Source organism: Adiantum capillus-veneris, chromosome 17 (genome assembly GCF_014529385.1).
Source record: "Adiantum capillus-veneris isolate H3 chromosome 17, ASM1452938v2, whole genome shotgun sequence".
Lineage (NCBI taxonomy): Eukaryota > Viridiplantae > Streptophyta > Polypodiopsida > Polypodiales > Pteridaceae > Adiantum > Adiantum capillus-veneris.
The window spans coordinates 18292344-18303436 of NC_140947.1; the positions used below are offsets into that span (position 1 = coordinate 18292344).

The 11093-nt window shown below is 38.7% G+C and overlaps 1 pseudogene; it reads right to left on the reverse strand.

Moving 5' to 3' along the window:
- The window catches only part of LOC147436875 (uncharacterized), a 39014-nt pseudogene extending 29352 nt beyond the window's left edge, over positions 1-9662 (reverse strand).
- Between the last annotated feature and the right edge of the window lie 1431 nt (positions 9663-11093).

An 11093-nucleotide genomic window follows, 5' to 3' on the forward strand; every position in this document is an offset into this window, starting at 1 on the left:
CTTGATACCTTGAAGATCTCCCGCTTTGCGAGTGGCCAACTTTTCAAGCCCGCATTCATCCTCAATAGTAAAAAAAGAGGACATACATGGGAGTAAACCATAAAATAGCTTTTTTTTAGCATTTGATTGTTGATATAATTGCCTACAGTGTGTGTCCATATCCACAAGACTCAAGCTACCAGAATTCGCAACCTGTTTGCCCCTCAAGTTTCCCTAAAATCTTCCACATGCAAGTGTTTTTTCTTGGACTTGAAAAGTTGTTGCTTTACTTTCAATCTTCTTCTCTTATTTTGAATCCATGCCTTGTATGTATGCAAATTACTTTGATAGTTGTATTTGTCCATAGTTGCATCAAGTTTATCAAGGACTTTCAAGCATCTTGACATTCTTTATCAAACCACCTTTTGTGTGATCTATCTTTGTTGCTACCATAGAGATGCTTTATTGCAAAGAATTCTTCAGCACAAAAATAAATAATTTTCTTGAAATTTTCACATTTAGTTTCCAATGGTGCATCATATTGAAGCTTTGTCAGCCATAAATTTTTCTCAACCATTTCAATGTACATTGGTGCCCGTTTGGAATCCATACATAGTAATAAATTCTCTTCCCTTTGGATGATATCATTCTTAGTTTCTTCTTCACATGCAAGGTCAATACATAAGGTCCGCTAGTATGATCTTGGGGTCCACTGGCTAAAAATAAAACTCTTTATGCCGTTAATCCTTTGTGTATCATGCTCTCAAGTTTCAACAAGAAGTACAATATCGTCTTTGCATGTTAGTTCATCAATGCCAACCCCCGCATTCCATGGATATCCATTGAAATTCCAAAAACATATTGTCAATTGTAACTCAGTCTCATAGGTCGCACATCCCTATTTTCTTGAGGGACTTGCCTCCCCCTTGGGCACATTTTCTTCGTGAGAGGTATCCTTGTTTTTCTATTCTTTTTCTCATATGCCTTGCGACACATATTTTGTTGCTTAATAGTGCAATATTCACATACAAAACATTTTATATCCCTTGAATAGATCCAATTATTATCAAGTATAGTCTTTCATTTGGTCTCATCTGGCATGGTGCATACAATTGACCGTTCTGCCAAAATGCGGAGCTACTTCCTTGCTGAGTCTATGTGCTCCATAGACCATAACTCTGGACATGCCAAAGTGGGTTTTGAAGAAATATTCAAAAACAACAACAAGAGAAGGAGGTGTCTCTAACTTCTCTTTGGGAATTCCATGATTAACAATGTTCTTGGAACGTTGCTCCCGTTCCTTCAACTCCACCATATCCACCTTCTCAATATTCTTTGTTTGAGCCATATCTTGCATAAGGGAGGAATTAGAACCACATTGCTACCACATACATCAGTCCAAGACTTGTTGGTGCATACATTTTTCATGTCACATATATCCGGTCTCATGGTGTCACATTCCTCTTCTTTCAATGCATGGTCATGCTCTACTTTGCTCATACGCTCCTTAAAAGCATTCAAGTCCACAAGAGAGCGTTTACATTCCTTGAGTTCCTCTTCAAGTTTCATCAAACGTGTTGTTTGCATATCAATTGTCCTCTTGATATTCTCATTTTCAACCATAAGAACCCTTAATGTTCCATTCTCCATTGCAAGTGCCCATAAGTCTTCACCTTGTTTGTTTATGGTCTCTTGTATAAACAATACCAAGTATTCCATGATCATGGTTTTTGATGTCGTTGGTTGAGTGGCTGTGTTGATCTATCTCCACACTTAGGATATTTTAGATCATTTTCTACAAGGGTTGTGGACCTCGTTGAAGAAGAAGAACCCTTGCGAGTGCCGAAAGACATTGTATGTAAAATAAGAGAGAGAGAGACAGAGAGAGAGAGAGAGAGAGAGAGAGAGAGAGAGAGAGAGAGAGAGGGTTCATGGTAGAGAGATAGAGAGAGTTGATGAATAGAGAAAGAGGCAGAGAGAGAGAGAGAGAGAGAGAGAGAGAAAGATAGAGTAAAAACATTAAGCATTGCTCTACAAACTAGAGCCTTTGTGCCACAGTTTGTTAAAAGACTTAAGATGGCCCCTGTGAATAAATCTAATACCGGAGCTTACGTTGACTTCATTTACAATGGAGAGGCACTTGGTTTAGGCCACAGGTTGATAAGACATATGTCAAACTTATCTTGTCTTCATGGCAGAAGATTGCCATCTGGTTGTTGCTATTTTGTTGCGATCAATGATAGAAGTATTTGATGGCAACAATGTTTCACTCCCTCATGTCCCTTTAGCGACGAACAAAGAAATGAGTACCCTTAAAAAGGCATAGAAAATTCTTAATGCATGGCCTAAAAGCAATATGGTATTATCTTGTGTTATCTCTCATGGTTTTAGATTAGCTTCTCTTTGCGCGTAATCTATTAAAGTTACAATATTGTGTTGTTTGTTTATCAACAAGTTTCAAGGACAATAAGGAAAGAACCACAAGAAATGTCTCCATCTACTAGTGTCTCCCTTTCTAAGAGTAGGCTAGTTAGCATTGTGCCATCACCACCTATTGCAGCATCAAAAACAACATCTAAAAAGGGTGCAAAAGGAAAAGAAAAAGTGTAGGACGAAGCCTCTTCTAAAGTTGTTGTTGCTGATGTTGAAGACTTTAAAGAAGAGATCAATGACAAGGAAATGGAGGCTTACATGTTAGTAGGAGCAAACACTAGAGGAGAATTTCCAATTAGCAAAGATTTTACAGTTTGCCAAGATATGCTATCAAAAAACTTAAAATTTTGAAGGTACATAAGAGCATTGGAGTGTAATGGAGCAATAATTGTTGCCAAGTATGGGTTTTAACACGATCTGGACCCTGCAGGTGGAGGACAAGACTCCATTACCTTGGGTTCCACTCTGCCCGATTGACTAAGTTGAAGAAAACGTGACAGGTTAGTTGGGACCCTAAACAGCTAAAATCATTGGTCGATACATTCTCTGAAGGCCTTCAAATAAAACTTCCATAGCAACTCCTCCATCATCACACATTCTTAGTGTTGCGACACACATTAGGTACAATTTTAACATTTGTCATACATTACGTGAGTTGAAGACATCCCTTCAATAATGAGTTATTTTTAAAGCAAGCTACTATCATGACATGCCTCAATGATGCATGTTGTGGAAATAATGGAATGAGCGATAGAGACAATAGAGAAATGCTACCAATGTTTGGCTATGTCATGAAGCTAAGGAAGGGTCACTTCCCTTGGATGCTTTGCACCCATCAAACACACAAGGCAAGTAGCATCACCATCAAAATTTAGGAAATCGTGTTTCAATTTTGGATGGCAAAAACCTACATCTCCCCAAACAAGAAAGATGTTGTTTGAAAGAGGATAAGCAAGAGTGCTCATGTGCAGCATCCATTTTGTCTACTCGATCTACCTCAAGTATACCCCCACAAACATGTTGAGAGTGTGTAATAGTCATTTACTAAGTGCTTAACCATGCTTCCAAGTGCCTGATACTCCATTGTAGTGCTTTAGTGCTTTCCATAGATTTGTAAGTGATTATAAAATCTTCTAAGTTCTCCACGGTGCTTCCAAGAAATTCCATGTCATTTCAAGTGCATCTTAGTGCTTCTAAGCACTAAGGCTACTTAACTATGCTCTATAGTGCTTCTAAGAACTTATAGACCACTTAACCATGCTCTATAGTACTTGACAGGCTTTTACAAGTAGTACAAGTACTTCTGAGTGATTCATAGTGCTTCCAAGTAATTCCATGTCATTCTAAGTGCATCTAAATGTTTTCGTGTGCCTCCGAGTGCTTCTAGGTTCTTCTTAAGTGCTTCTAAGTGATTAATGGTGATTCTAAGTGCTTTTGCCTGATTCATAGTGATTCTAAGTGCTTCCAGGTGTTTCAAAGTGCTTCATAGTGCTTCTAAGTGCTTAAGAGTGCTGCTAAGTGCTTCATAGAGCTTCTAAGTACTTTTGAGTGCTTCATAGTGCTTCTAAGTGATTCTAAGTTCCTTCAAGTGCTTCTAAGTGTTTCATAGTGCTTCCAAGTGCTTAGTGATTCTAATTGCCTCTTAGCTTCTAAGTTATTATAAGTGTGTCTTAGTGCTTTATAGTGCTTCTAAGTGCATCATAATGCTTAATAGTGCTATAGATTACCTAAATGGGATTTATAATGCTTGATAGTGTTTTCAAATGTGTCTTCTATTCACAAAGAGACTTCTATATGCCGTTCTAGGAGGCTCATCTGGACATAAGCATCTCCCTCATATGTTTTGAGGGTCTAAAGTCATACTTCGTACACAAGTTGAAGTATCACAACACTTGTTGTTTGTGAATACCATGTGTAGATTGTGTAGTTCATCAATCAATTTCACCATGGATGATATGGGTTGTATGAACCTCATAGAGTTGCAAGTGCCTTGTTTGTAGTCCCCATGATGGAACGACACAATGCACATACTCCAATTCCACATTTCCAAGCTTAATAGACTTGTGGGAGTCCATATTGTGCCAAAATCCATTGACTCTTCTTATCAATGTAGAGAGTGTCTTTTGGGAACATGCTAACATTGTGGCATTAAACATCTCTCTTTGCATCCACACAAAAAACATGATGGCATCTATACAATTATTGTCAAGTTTGTTAACAATGTTTGTAGATAGAAAATAGATGAGAAAGGTCAAAAACTTGAAAAGATCTTGTAGTTTTCCAAGTCAGCTTGAGTAGTTTCACATCCTTACTTGAAGGCTAATTGTGAAGCTTCATCCAACACAATTACAAGTATAGATGGAAAGCTCAACAATTCAAAGAGTTTTTGGTTAACTTACCAAGCAATTTAGTGGTATCAATGGTGGATTTTGCAAAGAATTACTCCTTCAAGGTGCAGAATGAGATTCAGACAATGAACTAGTATCAACACAATTGAAAATCTTGGTTCACACTTTGTACTTAAGTGATGTGCTTGCTGCCATTCAGAAAGACAACCCACTTCTACATCTTTGATGAAAAAATCCATGACACTTTATTTGTGCAGCATTGCTTTCTTCTGCATAATGAGTGGCTAAAATCAAGGCTACATTCTATTTTGTGGCCATATACTTCAATATGACAGGTATTATGATGATGCATAGTTTCTCTGCATTTGGCCATGGGAAGGGAAAGCATGATGGGGCTAGTGTGGTGCTCAAAAGAGATTTCACACATGAGCAGTTGAAAACACAGAGTATTACGTAATGGTTCAAGTGTAGTCGCATATCTCAACACAACCATCCGGAGACAATGTCCATTGATAGGGAAGGGGTCAATCGTATGTTCTGGGAGGTCAATCTCGATGATGTAGATAGACACAGAGTGGGATTGCATGTGGATCAAAGGATCTTGATCCTCTCACTGTGTGAATGGCTATACTCAATTAGATATGCACTTGGGGGGTTCACCATTCAGTACCCCCCTATATAACTAAGTTCGTGTGGGTATTAAAAAATCCCTCTTTTAACATGTATGAATGAATAAAATGACCCCTTATTTTAGGATTTTTTCCAAAATTGAATATAAAAACCCCTTATTTTAATGTAGCTTTGTTAAATTTCATAAAAATTTTGCATTTCAAAACCCCTCCTTTTGAACTCACGTTATACATTAACATGATTACATAGTGCTCTCCTTGAGGATATGCATGGGCTAAGGTGCATACCATTGTCCTCCTTTTGCTATGTATGCATTTCAAAACCCCTCCTTTTGAACTCACGTTATACATTAACATGATTACATAGTGCTCTCCTTGAGGATATGCATGGGCTAAGGTGCATACCATTGTCCTCCTTTTGCTATGTATGCATTTCAAAACCCCTCCTTTTGAACTCACGCTATACATTAACATGATTAAATAGTGCACCCCTTGAGGATATGCATGGGCTAACGTGCATACCACTGTCCTGCTTTTGCTATGTATGCATGAATGTCCAATGGAGGAGATGTGTAACCAAAGACCACATCAAGGGGTTGGCTCTGTTAAATTGCATAAAAATTTTGCATTTCAAAACCCCTCCTTTTGAACTCATGTTATACATTAACATGATAACATAGTGCACCCCTTGAGGATATGCATAGGCTAAGGTGCATACCACTGTCCTACTTTTGCTATGTATGCATGAATGGCCAATGGAGGAGATGTGTAACCAAAGACCACATCAAGGGGTGGGATTATTTGCAAATATAACCCACTGTCAATGATGAAAATGACAAAGAAGCATCCAATGATGAAGAGTTACCAGGGGCACCCATGTTGTTGGCCACCATGACAACATGAGCTATGCATTGATGGTTGGACAAAACTTTGGAGTGAATGCAAATGAGCCAGGTGAAGAATTCTACATCTTGAAGTACACTAATAGCAAGCTCTTGACCATAAAATTTGAAAAGGATGAATGGCATAATCATATTCAAAAAACTCATTTGTCATGGAGAGACTCTTCTACAATAAGGTAAATAGGTGTGATGATACCTACGTCCTTTTGGATAACAAGCATCTTGCTTTTATCTATTCCCACCTAGTGCGACACATCAGGTTTTTGATGTGCTTGGTGGAAGGTGATCCTAATGTACATGAATTGTCGAATGATGTATTTGAGCAAATCTATAATAGAATGCCCCTAGAGGAGAACGTGTAAGGTCTAACTTTGAAGCACTCCTCTAACACATTCATCTATTTGACAATAGTGTCTACCACATTCGCACCACATATGAGTACTTTCAAGAATTAGGAGAAAGTTAGACTCGCTTTTGGGCCTTTTAGTTCTAGAGAGAGAGTGGTGCTTGACCGATGAGGATCAGGCTAACATTACGGGGTGAAAATTGACATTTCAAAGCAACACTCATTGAGAAAAATAATATTAAAAAAAATTGTTGTTCAAATTTTACAATGTCACACTTTCAAATCATATATTCCATAAACCGTTCTAACTTTCTATTGACAATTTAGAACTTGCATTGAAGGCTCTAGTATCTATGTTCCCACCACCCAAATGTTACTTTGAGTAACCCTACTTCCCTCTCAAAATTGTCTTCCCCTTTCCATATTTGCAATACCTCTACTATGGGTTCTAGTGCACACCATGACTACCTCTCAAAGGCCTAGCACTACAATTGACTCTATTAACATATTTAATAGTTATACTACGGATGATCAGTCAAGGATACCATCTAGAATAACAATCAAAAGTTGGGTACTATTGTAGATGAAGAGGAGGTAATGAAATGATTTTGTGGAGGCTTTCAAGGCATAATTTAAAAGAGTTTAAAGTGTGTGCACAAAGAAAGTGGGTGAAAGCGGTACTCATACAACATGCTTTTCAACATTTAGACTTCAGGTTGCAAACATCTCCTCCTAGTTTTCCACAACATCGACCCAACTTTAGGGTATTTTGAGCATATATCTCATTTAATGCATGATTATTTTTGAAGTCTTATGGTTGATATCATGCATATGTTTGATATAGTGTAGATATTTATCCATTGAACATGACGGATTGGCAACCAGTTGAGAGCATAGTTGGAATTTCTGATACTTTCCATACATTTATTGGTGAGAAAATGTACCGAGTAAGACCACAAAAGGACCTTGCAGATAATGGAATATTCTTTTATGAAATGTCATATTTGGAACCCCAAATATCATCTGGCTAGGGTTGTGTAACTCCTTTTCCACTTCCATCCTTTGACATCAAGGATTGGTATTTGCTAGCATCCCAAACTAGTGAAAGCTTCAAGAATAGGTTGTTTCAGGATATACAAAATTCCCTCAAGTGTTCAATTGATACAAAGATTGTCAGGCTCACTCTATTTATGCCTGTTGAAGTATTTGTTGAACTACGACAACAATGTTCATTTGCAAATCTGAGAGTTATTTGGACTTTTTAGGTGATAGTTGGGATAGGAAAAAATCAAAAGGCACAATCTGTATTTTGCAAAAGAAGTCCATAATTTGCAAGTAAATTATACGCTCTCAAAATTTCGTAGTGTCATTTTACTATTTTAGATATCATCTTCTCTAAGTGGGAAACTTATTCCACTCGACCAAGATATAGAGTTTAACATTGAGAACAAACCTTTAGCAATGGAGATCTAATTTCAAGAGAGCCTACTTACTGTGATGGACAAAATGTCAAGTACAACTCTTGCACAACTCATGGTAGATCTTACAAATAAAAACCTACCATTGCTTCTAGAAGTGTATGCATTCAGTCTCAGCAATAGAAAGGTATTAACTAAATGGATAAATTTCACTTGTTTTTAATGCCTTAAAGATATAGATACTAGCACTTTATTTTTCTCAGATTCCAAGAAGCAAGGAGAAAACAACCTTGTGCAAGGATTCCATCTCAGATACACTTCACTTGATTCCTTCAACCCAAAGCTAGGTCACATACATTGTGCACGCACAGAGTTTAATGCCATGCCATCCAAGATGTACACCCCAAAATGATTAATACAAAGACATTTTGTGCTGCTCAAACATTGTTTCAAAATTGTAAACTTTGTATTGCTTCAATACTTTACAAATTTTATTTTTCATTTAAAATATATACAAAGGGGCAATAAATTACTACCCCTTGCCCAGGTTGCTACCACTACACGTTTATCCCCTTTCTTTCTTGCTACTGTTGATCCCCTCCCCTCTCCCATGGTTTTTGCTCCTTCTCCCTTAGGGGACGATGGTCTTGGGTTCCCTTTCACGTCACTTGAATGCATGGGCCTCCTCCATGGCTTCTTGAACTTGTGAAACTTCATTGTCTTCTTGCTCTTGCCACACTGACGTGTAACCCTATCCTCTAGTTATTCGATGTCCATATAATATTGATTGATTACTTCTTGCATGTTTTGAATCTTGTTTTGAGTCTAACTTGACAATATCCGCAAGCAAACCACCACTTGCACATGACCATATGCACACACTCTTTGTAATGCACCAGATAGACCCGATCATTCCACTTTGCTCAACTCACAGCCTTCCACATGCACATATCCTCTCTCTATCTCTATTTGCACACCATACCATTGTGCTGCACTCCAACCCATAGGCCACCATGCATATAGACCATACATGGCCTGCCTTCAGTACTCCATGCATCCCTTGGCAGACAAGCATCCACCCCATACCAAGCAGCATCAAACATACCATCATCCATAAAACATGTACCTGACAACACATTGTAACACATGTCTGACCCTCCCTCCCATCCATGTAAAGTGGATTCCTTATCCATAGACCCCTGCACTTGTTGAACCATCCACCAAAGAGCTACATCCATCACCATATTAGTCAACCATAGCTCACATACCTTCAATGGAAGCAAAGCTACCACATGGGATCCTCCTTTTTCCACCATTGGACATGCGTGATACACTGGAATCTCCACCATCTTTGGAAACACCACCTCACCCTCCTTGGCACCACATGAAACTATAGCATCATTCAGCCTTTTTGCTGCAATGATTTGCTCTTTAAGGTCAATCAAATCCACTTGCCTATCAGCTTCAATTCCTTGTACTTCAATCATCTCTTCTACCGCTGCATCATGCTCTTCCAAGGTAGAAAGAAACTCTCCCCACACTACCTTCCCCCGGTTGTCATCCATAGGTAAGGCCACCTCATCCCTTGCGGCAAGAATTTTCACCATCTCTCTTTGCCCAAAGAAAGAGTGCACAAGCAGCCACACTCCACCTACAACTTGACGCTAAAGAGTGATTATATATAGATTAGCAAAATTGTAAGAAGAACAAAACCACCTGTCAAGATTGTTTTGTGTCTCTCGTGCAATCCCCATCCAGTCCTCTGTGTCCAAGCATGCCGTCTTTGGAATGTTGCATTGTACATGTCTCTTGCCTATGATCAACGGTGTGACATTGTGGTCTTTGCCACGCCCAAAATCCATTCATTTGAGACTGGATTGTACCCCTCTACCGGCATGTACTCTCTGTGAATGGCCTCAATTATGTAACTCTTTCTTTCATCGTCTTGATTATCCCAAATATCCATCACAAACTGGCCAAACTCAACTCTACAAAGCTGCAATATCCTTTGTCGCATGGACTTTTTGACCCTATTTGCCTGCCACAATAGCCCCATCCTTGCTCTTGTACACCTTGCTAGGATCATGCTTGTGTGAACCCCAAGGTGTACGTGGTGTGTCAATCGATGAATTATCTACTAAAGAGAGTGGTGGACACTCTCTTGGTGGTGTGGATGCATTAGGAGAACCACTACCACTACAACTAATGCCTCCAAAATGACGTCTATCTCATCTCAAGGATGAACCACCCATCGGTGTAGGGGACACACTCAACTAAGGTGTGGGGCCAGTCGATGTAGGGGACACACTAGTCCTAGGCGTAGGAGCGGCCGTAGTAGGTCTAGAGGAACCAACTACCCAAAGGTTTTGTGCGTATCTAATCTGCTCTTGTGAGAACTTTGTCAAAAAGGAGCCCATCTGCTCGGGTGATATGCTGATTGGAGTGACAAGAAAACTAAATCTAGGAGAGTATGTATCATCTTCATCAGCCATGGCTATAGATACACAAATTACATAGATAAAATATGTTAGTTTACAAAAGAAACACTCAATTAATACAAATAACAAAAAACAAAGCTGCAACACAACTCAATGAATCTATCGAGTATTGTAAACTAATAAATAGACTATTATAAAAGAGTTCCTAGCAAAAATCAATAATTAATCTCTCATCTTCTATGAGATCTGATGCACCAAAGATGTCTATCTCAATCTGTATTTCTACATCTTTTTCATTAAAATCCACTTCTTCGTCGCTCTCTACATCAGCTTCAGTATTTAAAAGTTCATCTCTAGGTTCAGGAATATGCTCACCACACTAACCTCCAACTCTAAATCCAAACTTATATAATCCGTCGGCCCTGCACTTTGTTCATGAATTAGCTCTTTGACCTCAAATTCTAATCCTTCACACACTTGCTTGCTCTGTGGAGTACCTTGAAAAACATAGAGCCGGTGCGGTTCAGACAGATTATTTTCATCATTCTTTGTCCATATTGGATCTAGTGTGAACACAACTTGTTCACAATGCTGCAGAAG